A 19,412-nucleotide genomic window follows, 5' to 3' on the forward strand; every position below is an offset into this window, starting at 1 on the left:
GCCCACCCAGGTTTTCACATTTTGTTTTAAAGAAGTTCCAAATTCCATATTTAGTGGTGACTTAAACATAATTCCATCATCGAAATTTTGGAGAACAATTTTTTTGAAACACTTTAACTACAGTATACGCCAACGAGAACATAACATGAATGAATCCCAATTTTTTTGAACCACTAATGCGAGGCAGGATGGATCAAAGCATCCAAGCTTTTAGGTTGTTTACATCAAATCCTTAAACTAAGATCTGAATTTCACAGCAGAAATCACGACTCTTCAGACCAGGAAACATTTTCAAAAGCATATTGAAACTGTGATGTCTATGTTACCATGAGTCAGCTGGCCTCATAAAGTGTTTTGTCTCTATTACAATATCAGGGCTGAACATCTTAAAGCTTGCCCCTAAAAATACCCCCATAATTTAATAAAGGAAAAAACCCAGGTAAACTAGTAAAATAAAATAAAAAAGAAACTGTAAGATGTAATAATATAGCCTGACTTAAATAACATTTAATTACACTGGAATCATGCCCTCAGTTGCAGACTGTACTATAGAATGAAATGAAGCCAAATACAGCGAGAAGCTAATAATTCAGCGAGTGCAGTAGTCTCGGGAGACTCTGTTGCTTCAAAGAGCAACAGAAGTTGTAGTGCTTCCTTGTTTTCTTTTAATCAATCTTTAATGATTTCATAAAAAATGGAATGGTCAATCTACTGAATTCACTATCACGCCGAGAAAGAGGTGAGTCGTACACAACATCACAGAGTTCACAGCTATTAAAGTTGTCTGTCCTCAGTCGGTGTAAATCGTGCTTTCTATGCTGATGGGAATGTAGACACAGTATAAAAGGTAAGATTAAAGAAAGGAACTACAAAGAGCTTGTTTCATGTAGTTGCAAATGTTTTATTCATCTCACATTGAACTGCTGCACCATCCAACACTTTGTCTGAAATCTTTAAATCATTGTGTTTTCTTCTTTTTCCTAAAGTGCTGCTATCAGAGGACATAAAGGTTACATTCTAGTTCGCACTGGCCAAACCCATGTCAGACTTTCTCCAACATTGATCGTCACGACAATATCATTACACACTAGCAGCTAGGACAGTAAAAACTTTGATTCTTTTGATTCTTTGAAGATTTTACTAGAGATCTGAACAATGATTTAAAAATACAAATAATTCAATCAACCTCATCAAGAGGACTTAGAGAAAATAAGAAAGTGGCTATAGACAGGAAGAGAAGCAGGGTTTATCTGTACTTGTAGTCAGTGTTGACAGTGTTAGCCAGCAGCCAGAGGAAGCCCCCCACCCACCCACAAAAATTCCACAACAAGCAAAGACACTTCAGTCGGAGTCAGGACAAGCTGGACCCTATGGAATGCTCAGTCACAGTGTTTCTTGTTTACTGAAATGCTAGCTGTGCTTCTGCCTGTTCTTTGTCATATATACTAAGCTGAGGGTCATCCTAACCTACAGTTAAGCTGGCAATTATTCATACCCCTTCCCTGTTTTTATGTATTGTTGAACAATGTCTATCCTTCATGTTTATCTGCAAAAATATATAAGTAATGGTGGTACAATAGGTATAAACACTTTTTTAGTTTTATTGACATCAATAATTATCCTCTAATTTTAAGGCAAAATACAAAAATTCTTATAAACGTCACAACTTCAAAACATTTTAGTTTTGATTAAAAATCTAAATTTCCTGCACCATGATTCTAAAATCACATGTTGCCAATATATCAAATGTTACTGTGATAAAGACTGAGGAGCTCAGTGTTGACTTGAGGTCAAGATTTTGCTAGCCCCCATGATGCTACGTGGATTCTCTTTTATAATTATTTATTTATGTGTTGTGTTATGTTGGTCTGTTTTTGGTTGTCTGTGTTTGTTTTGAAAATGTGGATGGATGACTTATTTACTGCAGACCAAATATTCCTGTGAACTAAAGTAAGTAACCTGAACCTTGTGACTGCCCATAAAGAGGTTCAAAGCTAAAACACGACTGCAAAACGATTCCAAGTTCACAAGGCTACTGTACAATCCATCATGGGAAGCTCAAGAACACTCAGACACTTTGAAAGTTCCAGGTTGGAAGTTCAAAGTGTCCCCAGTCTTGGCATGGAAGTCATTAGCAATCCAATAACCACTTCCAAGGCCATCCTGAAGAATCTGTCAACCTAGTGGATACAAATTTCAAGGGCTACACTTCAGTGAACTCTTCATTATGTTTGTGCTCAAGCCCATGCTTCTGAAAGCACATTTGGCATTTACAAAACAGCGCTTGGAGAAGAGAGACGCTTTCTGGTTATTTATTTTGTGGTCTTAGGAAACAAAACTTGAGCTTTCTGGACACATGGGCACAGCCTTTGTATGGAGGACAAAAGCAAGGAAGCATGATGGTGGGAACTGTGGTCAAGGTCGAATGGATCATGATCATGACCCTTGAAGAAAGTGCAAGATATTCAACCTCTAATCTGGGTTTATGCCGTAACTTCACAGCAGTAAATTCACCAATAATCGTGTGAAGGTTTAGAAGTGGGCATTTCAAAGTCCCGACCTCAGCGCCAATGAAAATTTGCTGAAGGAGCTGAAATTCAAGGCCTTCAACCTAACTCAGCTGGAGGTCTACGGCAAGAAGGAGTGGTTTAGGATACAGGAAGTTAAATGCAGGATCATGGTTATGAACTACAATAACAAAGTAGAAGATGCAATTAAGCAAAAAGAATATTCTATTGATTGCTATGATGGGTATGTGTAATTATAAACACTGACATTTTGCATTATTCTTAACTGTCCATGTTAAAAGTTAAAAAGCATTAAATCGTACTATTCTACTATTATGTATTTGAGCCCTTTGGCAAATTAATTAGGTAAATGACAGACACTGCTTCACAAAAAACAAACAAGCAGGGTATGAATAACTGCTTAGCTTAGCTGTATATTCTGCCACTCGCATCTCGCTTCGGTGAAATACTACTTTTTATATTTGTTTATTTTACTTTAAAACATTAGACATGACCATATCTTGGCCCGAGACAGTTTTAATCCCAAGGATTTCACTTCCTCCTTAGGTAAACGTTAAAACAAATGCTTGTGTTGTGCGTCACTTTCAAATCCCACACATCTGCATCCAGATTTACTCATGTATTTACTACTAATTCCACATCCCCACGGATAAATCATTAAACACGAATGAGAAGAATCTCTGGCACCGCCTCTCAGTGGCTCTTGGTGACGCTGATTCATTGGCCACAGGTTCTTATATCACAGTACGATGACTTAAGAGACTATTGTGAAATGATGAGTGTATTTTTATTGCATGACAAATATTCTGACGTGACTTTTTATACTCTTTTATCAAATTTAGTCCTTTAAGTTTAACAGGAAGTAGTAGTAACGTTTTTAAAAGAATCTTAAAAAAATAAACTCTATGCTCAGTGAATCTACTTATGGTAAAGTAGTCAGTTTTTACTGCTCACCCGCTACTATTGACTTGTGATAGCATCTGATTTGCTCATTTCCTGTGGGCAGACAAGTGACCACGCCACATCCTAGAATTTTAGCTATGTTATCAGTATTTTAACAGCAGAGTAATGAAAATAAGACTCACATAATTTAACTGTAACTTGGGCGGTGCTTCCTTTTTAAAGGATCATTCCGAGTCTTATTTTCCATCCTTCGTAAAAGCTTTAATGACACCGTACTCGCCAAGTTGATAGCTGACACTGGGAATGTGGTGATACTGTTAGCAAAAACACGAGTGACATGAAACATGATCGCATAGGTTCAAAAACTAACCATCCGGTTACACAACCGTATCTAAAAAGAAAGCAAGGGCCCAAGCTGATGATTGCCAATCACTGATTATCATCTAACTTTGAGTTTAACTTTGACCTCCCGTACTTACCTTCTCACCTACTGAGAACAACATCATGACAGAAAAAATAAGACTTCAGTTACATAAAGCAGATTTATCCTTTAAACCTTTGGGAGATGCTCGTGCCAGCTTATTGTAAACTCCGGCTAGATGACTTTGTTTTAGCGACGCCGCAGTCCCGTAAATCAGCTCCCTAACCATATGTTGGCAAGTGGAAATTAAAAAAAAAAACAAGATAAACAGTAAACAATGCATCTCCTCCCCCTCCTCTCCTCTACCTCTAGTTTCTCATGTTTTTCTTGCTCAGGCTTTATTTGTGTGGTTGCTGAGTGAAAGCCACCACAGTGGCAAAGAGGCCCAGAATAGCCGAGGGTGGGGAAGGCCAGTGGACTTGCATGTGGGCTGCTGAGCTGTGTGCTCTGTAGTGTCTCTAAACCGTCCGCTGGCCTGTGGAATGGAGGCTGCTTCCTCATGCATGCCAGTGGTCAGAGCCGGGCCTACACACCCTCAACTATTTCTGTCCTCTTCTCTTACTCTTTTTTCACAGACTTACCTCCTCTTTCTTTTCTTCCTTTTCTGCCTTTAAGGCTTTTAAAATATGTGAAAATGCACTGGAGGCATGCACGAGGATGAAAGGTAGGAGGAAAATAGAGTCCGAGGGGGAAAATAACTAGATTGACTTTGCCCTCTACCCTAATTTCCACTTGATTTTGTGTCAGCCTGAACAGAAATAAATATAAATTTTCCTGTTCCTATTTTATAATTTATTATGAGCTAAATAACTTTCTGCCAAAGTTAGTTGGCTCATTTATTCCACATACTCTCTGTTTTCAACCAGTCCCATCTTATTTTTGGCAGCTGTGCTGTAATATAACACCAGTGACACAGGAATATTTATCTATTTTTTCCTCCTCCTGCTGTAAAATGCTCAGGAGAGGGAAACACTTAAATTTAAATGGAAGAAAAATATAGTCACCGAGTTAAATGCGCAATGCTATTTCTAGATGTTAAAGAAACAGTAAGTGCTGCGGGGAAAAAGGATAAACACACCCCGTAGTGCCGTTAATCACAGCGTCGGTCATCAGCGTTAACGATAACACCGACATTCCTGGTGCGTTACTGCAGCTGATCACACAGTGATGTGGAGCTGATTAAGTCTAATTCAGTGAATGTTTAGCTACCTCAGGGCAGCAAGAGAGAAATGCAAACCATTCCTTTTTGTTTGGTATCCGAATGTGTCGGCAAAGTGCGCCTCTGGGAAATATAAATTCTAAACAATGTAATTGCAGGCTGCTGGGGAATTTTTCATGCGTACAGAGAGAGGCATTGTTTCAGGGAGGCCTTAAGTTAACATTTGTTACTCTCAGGCTTTCTTTGCAGGCCTAAATGTGCACCGTTCAGCGACACAAAAGACCATACGAATGAAATATTGCCTGTTTGCTTAGATGCATTCCAGACACCTGGTGAAGCAGAAACGCACACACATACTCGACACACAAGAACGTGTCGACTGAAAACCTGTACAGAACTTAAATTGCTGCTATATCTCCCACTCAAACACTCTCACTCCCTCTGCCATATACACAGGCTTACTGTATTTTACTGGTCTGGATGCACGCCAGCCGGGCCCACCGTATTTCTAAAAGAGTGCATTACAGGCATGACAGACGGACCGTAGAGGCCCACTCATTGTGGGTTAGTAACCTGAATTGCCCCTGTTGTCAAACCCAACACATTTCAACCAAGAAATGAAAAGAAATCCTGTCAGAGAATAACTGAATGTCAGGCACCAATGCCATGCCCTCACATCTCACACAAACGCTGCTTTTATATTTTCATATATAAATGCTTTTATTTATTTTTTTCATTCTTTTCTGCAAGAAGCACACAAAGACAAAAAACAACCAACTGTTAACTCACATACTTGTGCACATAAGAATGTCCTTGGAGTAGGATCCTTTGAAGGCCAAGTGAGGTCAAGACTGAAATACAGGCTGATCATATAATACAGCGAAATAGTAATAACAAAAGCATGTGCAATAAAATATTCTCTGTTCTCTAGAAAACTGGGGTGGGCACTGAACAGAGTCTAAAGTGACTGCCATGCAAAAAATGTAGTCTTATTGCAGTGCTCTGGGAAGAGTCAAAGGAGGAGTTTTTGGGAAACCAATATCACAGAGACTTCTGGGATTAGCTGTCAGCTCTGTGTGCTGCTGTACAAATGAAAACTGTCTTCCCAGAAAGTCATAAGCTTGCAGCAACAGCAGAGACTTTTTACAGGTAGCAGAACAAAAAGAGAAACATACGACACTGAGTTGAACCCAATCGTAGAACATAGTTTTATCCCTTATAGTCCTTTTGCCAAGAACTCATCCATAATCGCCTCACCAGTATCCTTAATCCACACTTCTTTAATGTGGGGAGAAGAGGCTGCCAAAGAAAAAAAGACCAAAGGACTGTGAGATTCTTCTTGTTTAGAGGGAAGCTGAATATTCAGAGACCAGCTGGGAGATCTTTTATGGTAGATAGGGCCTTACAAACAATGTAAAAGAGAATCTTCAACAAACATTGGAAAAGCCTTCACTTGCCTTAAAAACTGAGGATGACACAAAATAAAGTCATCGAGCTGTTTGATAGATTCAGATTTAACTGAGAGTGAGCATTTATTATGTATTTAATCACCACTTTGCATTTATTTATTAATGATTTTAACCTCTGGCTCTCTTCCACAGCATGTCTTTGTTGTGTCTTCCGCTCCTCACACCCAACCGGTCGCGACAGATGATTGCCCCTCATTGAGTCTGGTTCTGCAGGAGGTTTCTTCCTGTTAAAGTTTAGCTTTTCCTTCCCACTGTCATCAAAGCACTTTCTTATAGGGGGTTACGTGAATGTTGGGGCTCTCTGTTTTCTTTGTATTATTGTAAGGTCTTTATCTGACAATATAAAACGCCTTAAGGCAACTCTTTTTGTGATTTGGCGCTATATAGATAAAAATGAATTGATTCTAAAAGTGATATTTTCAGAAAGATGTTGGATGTGAGCAACATACAAGGCAACATTTATTTGTTTGAGCTTTAGAATCTTTCCAACATGCTCTCCAAAAATATGTTTAAATCAATATTTTATTTTCTAAATAGCATTTAGGTCTTTTTTGGATTGTTTTTGGACAATTTTTGTTTAAATGGACCAAACATTTTGAATGACTCATAGTCACAAAAAGATTTCCATTTATAGCGACGTACAGAGTCGCCAAAATTGATTTTCACTGAGAGAAACACATGGTCAGTTCAGACACTTCTGTATATCAGTGGCCGTAGATTTGGATTTGATGACAAGCCCTGGCTAACAGAAACTTGGTGATAACCAAGCACAGATGGGGCAGGTCAGATATGTCTTCCCACATGATTCAGCCCTGATATTGGGATGGCGGGGACCAACACTGACCTTGCACCCCCCCCCCATGTCAAATACATACCACATGGGAGAAGTGTAGATATCCGTTTGATCAGCCCTGTGGGGGGATTTGATTCCCAGATGGGGATGGGGTGTTTCTCTGTCTTCAGCCTTTGTATGACCCAGCTACCATGGGCAGAAGAAAGCTGTTGGCTTGGACTTGAGCCTGACTCTCATCCTTTTAGAGTTTGGTTTTCCATGACTGATCTGACTTGTAAGGTTAGGAAGGTGCTGCAGTGGAACAAAGCAGGATGAAAAATCCCTGCTAATCATAGCAGAAGAACATAAAGAGTGGCTGAGCAATGGTAACAGATGCATGTGAAAATAAATGTTTCTCTTTGCCCTGGCTGAATAAAAGGTTACTTCATCATCATCCATTGTTTTGCAATAAACTGTAATAGATACAAAGTCACTGTCTGTCCGGAGACAGAAGACTGGAGTCTGATTTGATAAAAGAAATCCCAGACTGTACTGTATGCAGCTATCTCTAATATCACTATAATTTATTGCCTTCTAAATCAAAGCAACATTGTATAGGGCAAATGCTGTAGTACAGTATATTGCATAAGCCTTACCGATAAGCCTCACTCATCTATCATGTCTACCTCAAAAGCTCTTTAACAGAACAAAAGTCTTTACTTCTCCAGTAGCTTTCAGCCTAATTAGTCTTTAAGGTGTTCATGCCAAAAATCCTGTAAACTACTATTACAGTTTGAAGTGATTATGAGTCGTTTTAATGTGTGAGTCGCTCAAAGGTGGGAAAAGTACCAAAGAGGAAAAAGAAGTGCAATTTATCACCAAAGACAAACTTAGTAGTAAGTAAATAAGTCAGTAAGTGCTTTACATGACTAAGGCCAGGATTATACATCAAAGGCACGTCATAGTTCCCGTTGAATGAGGATATATGCATAACTGTTGTGAAACAATCTGCTCATCACCCACTGATTTGTAGCTGATGGCTGTTCATTGGTGGACAGTCCAGACAGCAGTTTCCTTTATAAGGCTTTGATCCTACAGCAACACTGGGAACCTCGGATTGCCAGGGACAAAGGTGTATTCTCTGACCGGTTAACCGACTGCAGGAGGTTACAAGCTGTTGCTGGGTGTAACTGGTCAGAACACTGACTTGTCTGCAAACACTTGCTAACTGACTGCTAAGCAGTACTGAAAGCTAAAAAAATCCAAGGAATTTGATATCAAAGTAAAATTGTCCCTTACCATGAATCCAAAAATTTGCAACTTTTATTTTGAAGGCAAATGGTCTCTATTTTCAGTTTATGTTATACTCTTTTTAGTTTCACTACAGCTGTAGTAGCTGGCAACAAACTATAGGCAACTGCAGAAATCTACCAGTGACCAAAGCAATCGCAACTAGTTTCACTTACCAATAGCCAGCAACCACTCGCCAACCAGTTGGGGAATATATATTTTTCTCTAGTGACCAGTGATTACTAGCAGGACGCTGACTGGTCTCTAGGCCTGTAAAACTAGAGCTTTAGCAATACATTTCACACCACCAGTAACCTCAAGCAACAACTTGCAAGCAGTCAAGTAACACTCGTTTTTACCTAAATACCGGTCGTTGTCAGGTGGTTACCAAGCAGTCTCTAGGCCTGTGTGGCTGGGGGCTAACCATCTGCTATCCTTCACTCTCATTGGCAGTTGTTTCAATCACTTGCTTCAAAGTTGAGAAAAACTGGGGACTCACCAACTTTATATCACCACTAATTCGCCCACTTTCACTTGAAGTCACTGAATGTCACTGCCACGTCTCTGCTAGTTGGTTCCATCAGGTTTGTTGCATTTTAAGGCCCAATGAGTGTTTTTATCCGGTGCTTGTTACTATGTTGTAACAACCCTTATCTTTTCCAACTTTTCTCCTCTGACATTATTCCAAAAGGTAAACTATTTTCAGCTGAGAGTCACGTGGTTTAAAGAGGGAAAAGAAATCTGCTCTGATGGCAAGTTTACTGAGGACTGTCAACCTCTAACCTCATCTGATTTGTTTTGAAAACAGATGCTACCAGCACAAAACTGCTGTTATAGTCAGATGTAGCAGCTAAATGCTAATGTTTCAGTGCTAACAGGCAGATCTTTAGCACATTAGCCAAAGTACACAGCAGCAAATCTTTTTTTTTTTTGGATACCAAAGTTTAATCTTGATTAGTTCAGTTATATCAACCCTTCAAAAGAATCAAACAATTCAGTTATTATTAGCAGCTTTTCACTGAAATATGCTGTCCTGCTATGATCATTGCTAAATTACAGCAACATAAGGTCCTTTATTTCATTACTACAAGAACCGACTTTATGTTTAGGTATTCTTCTGGCTCTGAGCACTCAGATCATTCCAGGACATTCATTAACTAAACCTTTAATCGAGAATATTGGATGCTTACAGGCAACATTAGATCATAATTAGATCAGTCAAATGGGTCAGAAACTACTAATTTGTTAACTGGAAAGATGCAATTGTGAGTTAATTATCAGCGCACCTTCCAATCAGAGTCCTCTTTGATGGTCTCAGTTGATACCACACACGTTCCTGTATCCAAATGATCAAATGCCCTTCCAGCTCTTTTCTGGCCTCTGTGTCACGGCTGTTGGCACACACTCAGTTTGACTGCACACGCTCGGTGTCTCAAACCTTCTGCACACGCTCACTGGCTCTGAATACAATAAAGGCTGAGGTATCCCTGGCATTTGTGCAGCCCCCACATCAGCTCCCTCTCTGCCTCCTTTTGACACATACTAGAGTTTCTGAGGCGCGAGCCGTTATTACAGGCCTCCAGACAATCCTTTCTGAGCTAATTTCTGTCTTTAAGCTGAGAAACGCAGAGTATGATACTCTGTGCGGCATGTATTGTTACATAAAGTAAAGGGACACCTAAATAGAAGTGGAGTGGAATGTCAGTCAGAGGGATTCATTTGGTGTTTAGGTGTCAAGTTGAAATACCTGCGGTGTTTCTGCCTTCTGGCAACAGGTTTGGGCAGGCAGCCGCATCTATCACCAGACTCAGCGCTTAAACTACAGAGTCGACGTTACCTAAGAGTTACAGCAGGTAGCATTTCAGAAACACAGTTTGAACATAGACAAAATACTCATCACTGCATGTTTTCTCAATTCAACAAACAATCAATAAGATCAGCAACAACTACAATAACCACTGTCAGAGGTCAGGGGAGCAGACAAGGGGAACAAGATTATGTTAAGCTCACACCATCTCCTTCAACTAGGCTACCAAGAGCCCAAAAGAGATTTATCCTTGGCAAAGTAACATAAGGACAACTGTAACATCTCTAAAGTTGGAAGGAGAAAAATGAGAGAAGCCTGACTGCACAGGGTCACCATAACAAGCAACACTGCTTGAATCCAAAGTCCTGGGGGTTTAGTCATCCTTCTTCCTGTCATCTCTCTTTTCTTTGTTTAGCACCAGATTTTGTTGCTTTGACTTCTTAAACACAATTTATAATGATGATGTGCCGAGTAACTTGCTCATGGTATTTTCATGCTATGCTATTTATACAATGTGATTTTGTGGTTTCTTGGAATTCAGACATTTTCTTCCAGAGTTAAATGGAAACCAAGGAAAAGCTAAAAGGACAGTGGAATACTGGATCCATTATCAGATGACCAAACACGCCGTGACTCCACATCTTGATGACCATAATATCCTATTAGAGCGATTAGAACATGCTGTAGGTATTACAGGTACTGCACTGCAGTGGTTTGTATCATATCTATCTAATAGACTCCAGTTTGTGCATGTAAATGGAGAGTCCTCTTCACACACTGAGGTTAATTATGGAGTTCCACAGGGTTCAGTGCTAGGACCAATTCTGTTTACATTATACATGCTTCCCTTAGGCAGCATCATTAGAAGACATAGCATACATTTTCACTGCTATGCAGATGACACCCAGCTCTATCTGTCCATGAAGCCAGATAACACACACCAATTAGTTAAACTGCAGGAATGTCTTAAAGACATAAAGACCTGGATGGCCGCTAACTTTCTGCTTCTTAATTCAGATAAAACTGAGGTTATTGTACTCGGCCCTGAAAATCTTAGAAATATGGTATCTAACCAGATTCTTACTCTGGATGGCATTACCTTGGCCTCCAGTAACGCTGTGAGGAACCTTGGAGTCATTTTTGACCAGGACATGTCCTTCAATGCACATATTAAACAAATATGTAAGACTGCTTTCTTCCATTTGCGCAACATCTCTAAAATTAGAAATATCCTGTCTCAGAGTGACGCTGAAAAACTAGTTCATGCATTTATTACTTCCAGGCTGGACTACTGTAATTCATTATTATCAGGATGTCCAAAAAACTCACTGAAAAGCCTTCAGCTAATCCAAAATGCTGCAGCAAGAGTCCTGACAGGGACTAGAAAGAGAGAGCATATTTCTCCTGTTTTGGCTTCCCTTCATTGGCTTCCTGTTAAATCCAGAATTGAATTCAAAATCCTGCTCCTCACATACAAGGTCTTAAATAATCAGGCCCCATCTTATCTTAATGACCTTGTAGTACCATATCACCCTATTAGAGCACTTCGCTCTCGCTCTGCAGGCCTACTTGTTGTTCCTAGAGTATTTAAAAGTAGAATGGGAGGCAGAGCCTTCAGTTTTCAGGCCCCTCTTCTGTGGAACCAGCTTCCAGTTTGGATTCGGGAGACAGACACTATCTCTACTTTTAAGATTAGGCTTAAAACTTTCCTTTTTGCTAAAGCATATAGTTAGGGCTGGACCAGGTGACCCTGAATCCTCCCTTAGTTATGCTGCAATAGACGTAGGCTGCCGGGGGATTCCCATGATGCATTGAGTTTTTCCTTTCCAGTCACCTTTCTCACTCACTATGTGTTAACAGACCTCTCTGCATTGAATCATATCTGTTATTAACCTCTGTCTCTCTTCCACAGCATGTCTTTATCCTGTCTTCCTTCTCTCACCCCAACCGGTCGCAGCAGATGGCCCCGCCCCTCCCTGAGCCTGGTTCTGCCGGAGGTTTCTTCCTGTTAAAAGGGAGTTTTTCCTTCCCACTGTCGCCAAAGTGCTTGCTCATAGGGGGTCATATGATTGTTGGGTTTTTCTCTGTATCTATGAAGCGCCTTGAGGCGACTTTTGTTGTGATTTGGCGCTATATAAATAAAATTGAATTGAATTGAAAATTGATAAGAATATTCTGCTCTGTATAAATGTAAAGTTGTCTGCTAACATGTTAAGAATTACTGTAGCATGTGGCCATGACATGCAGTGAATGACTTTATCTGATGGGTTCTGGAAAAAACAAAAATAAACTACAGTGATAAATTAGGCCTATTAGGAGAGACAGGAGTTCCACGCTGACTTACATTCGCTGTTTAAAAGAATGAAATTGTCGAATTAAACCTATTTAGATAATAAGTACAGCAGATGGAGTCCTGGCTCACATCTTCCCGTGCCTTTCTGGCTTTCCGTGCTCAGCGCTAGTTTGGAGCCAGTCGTGTGCTTTGCTGCGGGATGTGCGCCATATGCGGAGCTGCCGCTAAAATGATCACCAAATGCATGCCCCCCCCCCCCCAAAAAAAAATCTCACAGGAATGAGTTTCTTATTTTTAAATAACAATAAAGCAATTTTAAAAGAAGTATGGATGCAATCAGCGCAATCAAAGTGATTCTAAGTCGGCAGCTGGAAACCTCCAACGCCTGTAATGAACCGAGCTTTTGGAGATAATCTCACCAGATGTTACGAAGCACATTTCTGTTGCTGGAAATGAAACCACACATGCTTCTATGTAAAGCTGATGAAAAGTGGCCAACACACACACACACACATACACACACACATGCAGTTATTCTGATAATGTAAAGTTCAGAAGAAAGCTTTTAGACATCATAAAAACTCATTATAATCATCTGTGTTATAACTTTTGCTAAATGTAATGAAAAACATAATTATGGATCAGTGATTCATCTCATCAGTTGATGCTTCCAGTAGCAACAAATAAATTTAATGTGTCAGCTTTAAACAGAAGCATTTTCCTCTTCAATCAGGGAATGTTATTTACTGAGTGAGCAGATAAGAGTTTTATAAATCAAACTCAAGCGACAAATGGATTCCCAGCAGGCATCCGAAGAAGCGTGAAGAAAAACAGGAAGCAATCATTCCATCAGATCGGAGGTAGCCCAGCAATGTTGGGTTTCAGCTGAGGACACTCTCAAAGTCGATCATGTAATACACTCCAGGTTCAGAAACAGAACTAAGCAGCTATTCACTTGTTATCTCACAGAAATGCTGAAGTTTTTTCCTGTTTCCCTTGTGACCCATAACACTAAAGCTTCACTGTCTGGGTTGATGCCACATAATTGCATCCAAACATCAGTTTACTGATATTATTTAATCACATTAGAATTATATAACCACTGCTGAGAGCATGCTCCAAATTCCAAGACTTTCCCAGAATCTGCCAGGAGCAAAAGAATAAAGATCTGCTGAGGACATCGTGTCTCCCAACCTATCTAAAGATCTCTAACAACACAACATGAGACATACAGTGAGTTTTGTTAGTGCTGGCATACTCCTCCCAACCCCTCACTAAAACAGGTCGGACCTTTGCTGGCCTCAGCTTGACTTTAGCTGGTATTCTATTCAGCTCATCCCTATATCATATGGGCGAGGGCAGCCTGCCAGTTCTCATAGACTTAATATTCCTTTGGCTGTGGATGGACCAGGATGTATGGTGGTGGAAACGGACAACCACAATCTGATTGCAAGAGGGTGGCCTGTGGCACAGCTACTGGAATTCCAGTGGGAAGACTCACTCCTTGCCCTGTGATGTATCGCTTGCTCTCTTTCCACGGATTCGAGCCAGACATCAACAAGCTAGCGTGGATAGCCTAATTGTAGAAGAGAGAATATGTCTCTGCAAAGTTAAGAGGAAAAAGAGGAAAAAAAAGCTCTTCAACTACTCCTACGCTATCATTAATCTGACATGTTCAGTGCATTCCTGGAGTTACTTTGTGATGAACTGTTACATGAAAGTAAAATTACTCGTACTTTTCCCCCCAGAGTGTTTTCTTGTTTCCATCTCCTGAAAGCTATCCTTCACTCTGCTGCGGTTTGTAGGACATTGTGCTGGTGGAGAGATGCATAAAAGTAATGACCGGAGAAAATAACATTAATTTCAGAGTGTTGGCAACCCAGCTAGAAAATAAAACAGTCATGCCCTTTACTCCAAATGCAGCATGACTGAAGTTGCATTGTGCAGTGGTCTGTTTATGCGCTACTATTTTAGCACCAGTAGGCCAGAAAAAAAATTCCGTAAACCTGGGGTGATGAGACTTAAATTGTTATCCATTTTAAAAATGCTTACCTTCACAGCTTAAAAAAACATGTTACATATTAAAAACATTTTTGTCTCTATAAGTCATCAAAAATGTGACTGCTCTTCTATTTGTATGGTTTGTTTTTTTCCATAGATTACCTTTTTAATTTTTATTGCATTGCTAATTCCAGTCACTGATCTGGACCTCTGAACTACGCTGTTGTCTTCGCTGGACAAAGACAAAAATTATGGTCTGTTCAAAGGTTTTTTACCAGATACAAAGAAATAGTTACTGTAAGTACGTTTAGGTAGTGCATAGCTTCAGATATTTTACAGCAAAGGAGACACAGATTGCACTATTTTAAGTAGCGTGTAATTATTACCTCTTAATTTGTGCCTCACCTTGCTAACCGAACCAAGGATTTGGCAGGTTTTTAAAAAGGGACCTTGGTGTAAACCACCACACTATGAAGCCTTATTAACCTTATTAAAGGTGCAGGGTGTAAAACCGAAGCAAGGAGCACCTAATTAGAGCTGTGGGGAAGATTGACTGAGACTCATTGTAGGCTAGTTGTTTGAGCCTTGACTTATTGGACATAGTCATTTCACTTATTGTTGAACCAAAAACATTGATTAGTATATTATTATAGAACACAAGATGATCGATAGAAATACAATGCCGCTTCTTATCACTGTGATGAACATGAACGATGGTTTCTGGAGGTGTGTTTTACATCTACAGAAGGTTATTTTTTGAAAATAGCCTGAAAATGAGTCAGACACCTCCAGCTCTGACCTGTTGCATTCCACCTTTCACCTTAAGCAAAGTTTGTACAGTTGCTAAAATAGACACAAAAGCTACCTCTGGTGTGTGTGGTCTGCTGTAATTCAGGATTGCACGTCACCCACGCACACTCAGAAAAACATTTTGGGAGCTGGCCACAGAGCAAGACAGTGTTTAGACTACCCACAATCCCCTCCTCTCCTCCGCTCGACTGCACATCTTCTGCAGTTGGAACACTGGCCAGTGCCCTCAGGACTGGGTCCCTCCCTGTATCCTGCCTGTGAGGCCGAAAACATTGCGAAATGTTCTCTGTCAAGATGAAAATAATGAGGACATGAGCACCTCTGCACTTCTGAGGAAAACTATGATAAGTACATGTTTGGATTTGTTTGCAAAAGATTTTGCTCATAGTTCTGGTATTAACAGTTGTGAAATGTGTTGACAAATGCCTCTGAGACCCCCCTCGAGGACAGAAGGATGAATGATATTGTTCTAGAGAAATATTTCTGCTATTTCAGAGTTGTTCCTTTTGGAAACTATCTGTGTGCTTCTTATATTTAATCAGGAAAAAGCAGACTTTCAAGTTGGCCCTGGAAACCGTATATCATATGTCTCTCATGGTTTGGATTATTATCTTACCCACAATATATGTTTCCATTTCAAATAGTATGTCAAGTTATCTGCACAAAAGGAGCAGAAACATATGTGAATAAACATGACCTAATGTGAACTACTTCATCAGCCCTGCAGATCAGAGCAGCTTCACCCCTTAAATGCTGGTGCTTTCTTGACATGAACTATTGAGGATTTTCACTTTGCCATTCTCAGTGTTAACTTTATGCTTTTTTTTTTAACTATTCTTTGATTGGTGGGCTGAAAAATTTGTTCTTTAAATTCAGTACACCTGCAGGTGACCTGGTGAACCCTTTTGGCCTAGATTTAGCCAAAGAAACAGTTACGCTACCACCACGCTTCACAGACGAGATAAAGTGCTGATGCTCAAATGCATTATTTTTCCCTTCTCTAAAGACAACACTTTGCATTTAAACCGAGACGTTCTACTTTGGACTATTTAGGCCTTTTGGCTTGTATATGTGATCTTTAGCAAACTGCAGATGGGCAGCAGCATTGTTTCTCTATCTCCTGACCTTTGTGGCATTGTAAGGCAGTGCAAACCTTCAAACTCACAGCTAAATTGGACGATTATGATGCTAATAAGGTTTCTGTCCTATTTTACTGAAGTGCAGCCTTTGATATGACAGATCGTGAAAGACTCATTCACCATCTGGAGCACTGAGTTGTCCTTGAATTGTTTCAATCACATATCCTTGATGAAAATTCTTCATCCAAAAACTCTGATGATCAATAAAGAAACTCATTCCCCTGTAATGCCACTCTCACCATATGCAAATCTTGTTCATTAATATTGCCCCTTTGCTTCTGTTACATCCAAGATTGTCATTTTTTTTTCATCTTTCTCTGTTTGTGTTTCTGTATGATTTATTTTTACTTATGTATTATGTATATATCTGTAATGGGCTGCTTGTTTAAATATGACCTTTAATATACAAGTGGCCTTGTTTCTTTTCTGTCTGTGAAGCTCTTTGAATCTACACTATCAGTCAAAAGTCATTCAGTGTTTTTTCTTTATTTTCACTACTTTCTACATTGTAGATACAAACTGAACACATCCAATATACGAAGCAAGATATATGGAATTGAAATGAAAACTCTAAATATGTCTTATATTTTAGATTCCTCTAAGTAGCCACCCTTTGCTTTGCTGGCAGCGCTGCAAACCCTTGGCCTTCTCTCAGTGAGCTTCATGATGTAGTCACCTTAAATGGTTTTCACTTCACAGGTGTGCCTTGTCAGGGTTCATTTGTAGAGTTTCTTGCCTTCTTAATGGGGAAGTCAGGTTGGTACACAGCCGAAAGCACTATTTGACAACTGTTAGAATTCATATTATGGCAAGAACCAATCAACTAAGTAAAGAGACACTACAGTCCATCATTGGTTTGAGAGCTAAAGATCAGTCAGTCCGGAAAATTGCTAAAAGTTGTCCCAAATGTCCCCAAGTGCAGCCAAACCCATCAAGCGCTACGACAAAACTGGCTCACATGAAGACTGCCCCAGGAAAGGAAGACCAAGAGTCACCTCTGCTGCTGAGGATAAATTCATCTGAGTCACCAGCCTCAGAGCTCCAGTAGCAGACACATATACTGTTCAGAGGAGACTGCGTGACTCAGGCCTTTATGGTCAAATAGCTGCTAAGAAAAGCAACAAACAGAAGAGATTCATTTGGGCCAAGAAACACAAGAAATGGACACTAGGCCAGTGGAAATCTGTGCTTTGTTCTGATGAGTTCAAATTTGAAATCCTTGGTTCCACCCGCCATGTCTTTGTGCGACAAAGAAAAGGTGACTGCATCGTCTCTGCATGCATGGTTCCCACTGTGAAGCATGTAGGAGGAGGTGTGATGGTGTGATGGTGTGGGGTGTTGACACTGTTGGGGATGTAGTCAAAACTGAAGGCACACTGAACCAGCATGGCTCCCATAGCATCCCGCAGCGACATGTCATCCCATCCAGTTTGTGTTTAATTAGACCATCATTAATTTTTTAACATTACAATGACCCCAAACATGCCTCCAGGATGTGTAAGAGCTATTTGACCAAGAAGGAGAGTGATGGAGTGCAGTGCCAGGCTGCCTGGCCTCCACAGTCACCTGACCTAAACCCAGTCGAGATGGTTTGGGATGAGATGGACTTCAGTGTGAAGGCATATGTGATACTACGTTATTCAGCTAAAATCAAATTAGAGAACAGTGGCTTTCTCCTTGCAATCCATGCCCACCATTGTAATTTACTTTCCTCTTGATGGCATCTCAAAAGTTATTACACTCTCATTAAGTGATATTTGTATTGTCGTCCACTATTAAGGAGGTTTACTGTAATCTTCTGTGTCCCTTATTTAAACACAATCTGCCTAACTGCGTATTAATGGAATCCAAACTCATAGTTTTGTACTTTTTGTAGGCCAGTGGACATAAACAATTCTCATTTTAAGTCCTCAGAAACTCCATTTTTTTCTCTCGTCCTTAAACACGTGCTCTTAAAAACCAGGTTGCCCACTTACACCTGATGCTGAAGAGCACCTGAATGTCACCTTCAGATATAATTCTGATCATGATATTATAATATTTTTTCCTTAATAAATGTTTTATTGTATTAATTTTATTTAATTTGTTGAACTCTTAACCTTAGGGGTTGTGTTAAGACTTTATGTTTTCGATCATATTTAAATATAGAACATCTCAAAGGGTTCACACGCTTGTTTGGCAGCTGTAGCATCACTTTAGTGTCAGTGTTTCGAATTGCATGCCTTAGAAGCTTACCCTCCCTTATTAAGCAAGAGATAACGCTGTTGCATTTACCATAATGGGTGTGAAAACGAGTCACATAGCAGCTAGAGGAGGAAGGGTGAAGCCAGTGGATGTGTCAACAGAGTGATGTGTTAACAATCTTAAGCTGTAAGATGGAAGAAATTCATCAAACACACCCAGTGTTGAACGTCTTACTCCTTGTGAGGTACTACAAGCAGCAGAGCGGCAGATATGTTAATATTCTGTATTCGTCTTTAAACCTTCATTCGGCAGACAAGAACAGGCTTGTTTACCTGACCTACGATCAGTACGTGGTGTGTCCGTTGGAGGAAAGTGACATCAGTGTAACCGTTCAGAGAGGACAGCTAAACACAGACAGAGAAACCAAACAGGTTTCACCTCACAGAGGCTTCTTGTTGAAGAGGCCGAGACACGAGCCAAAGCAGACCGAGGAAAATTAGTCTTGAACTGGAATTTCTTAAAAGCCTAATTCCACCCACAGGGTAACCCAAAACATAACTTGTGATGGAAAAGCAAAAATAAAATGACATGCATCTTCCTGGCAAATGCTGTATACTCAACAGAGCACGCTGTAGA

The sequence above is a fragment of the Haplochromis burtoni genome, unplaced genomic scaffold (assembly GCF_018398535.1).
Source record: "Haplochromis burtoni strain Fernald_Lab_line unplaced genomic scaffold, NCSU_Asbu1 Contig_170, whole genome shotgun sequence".
Taxonomy (NCBI): domain Eukaryota; kingdom Metazoa; phylum Chordata; class Actinopteri; order Cichliformes; family Cichlidae; genus Haplochromis; species Haplochromis burtoni.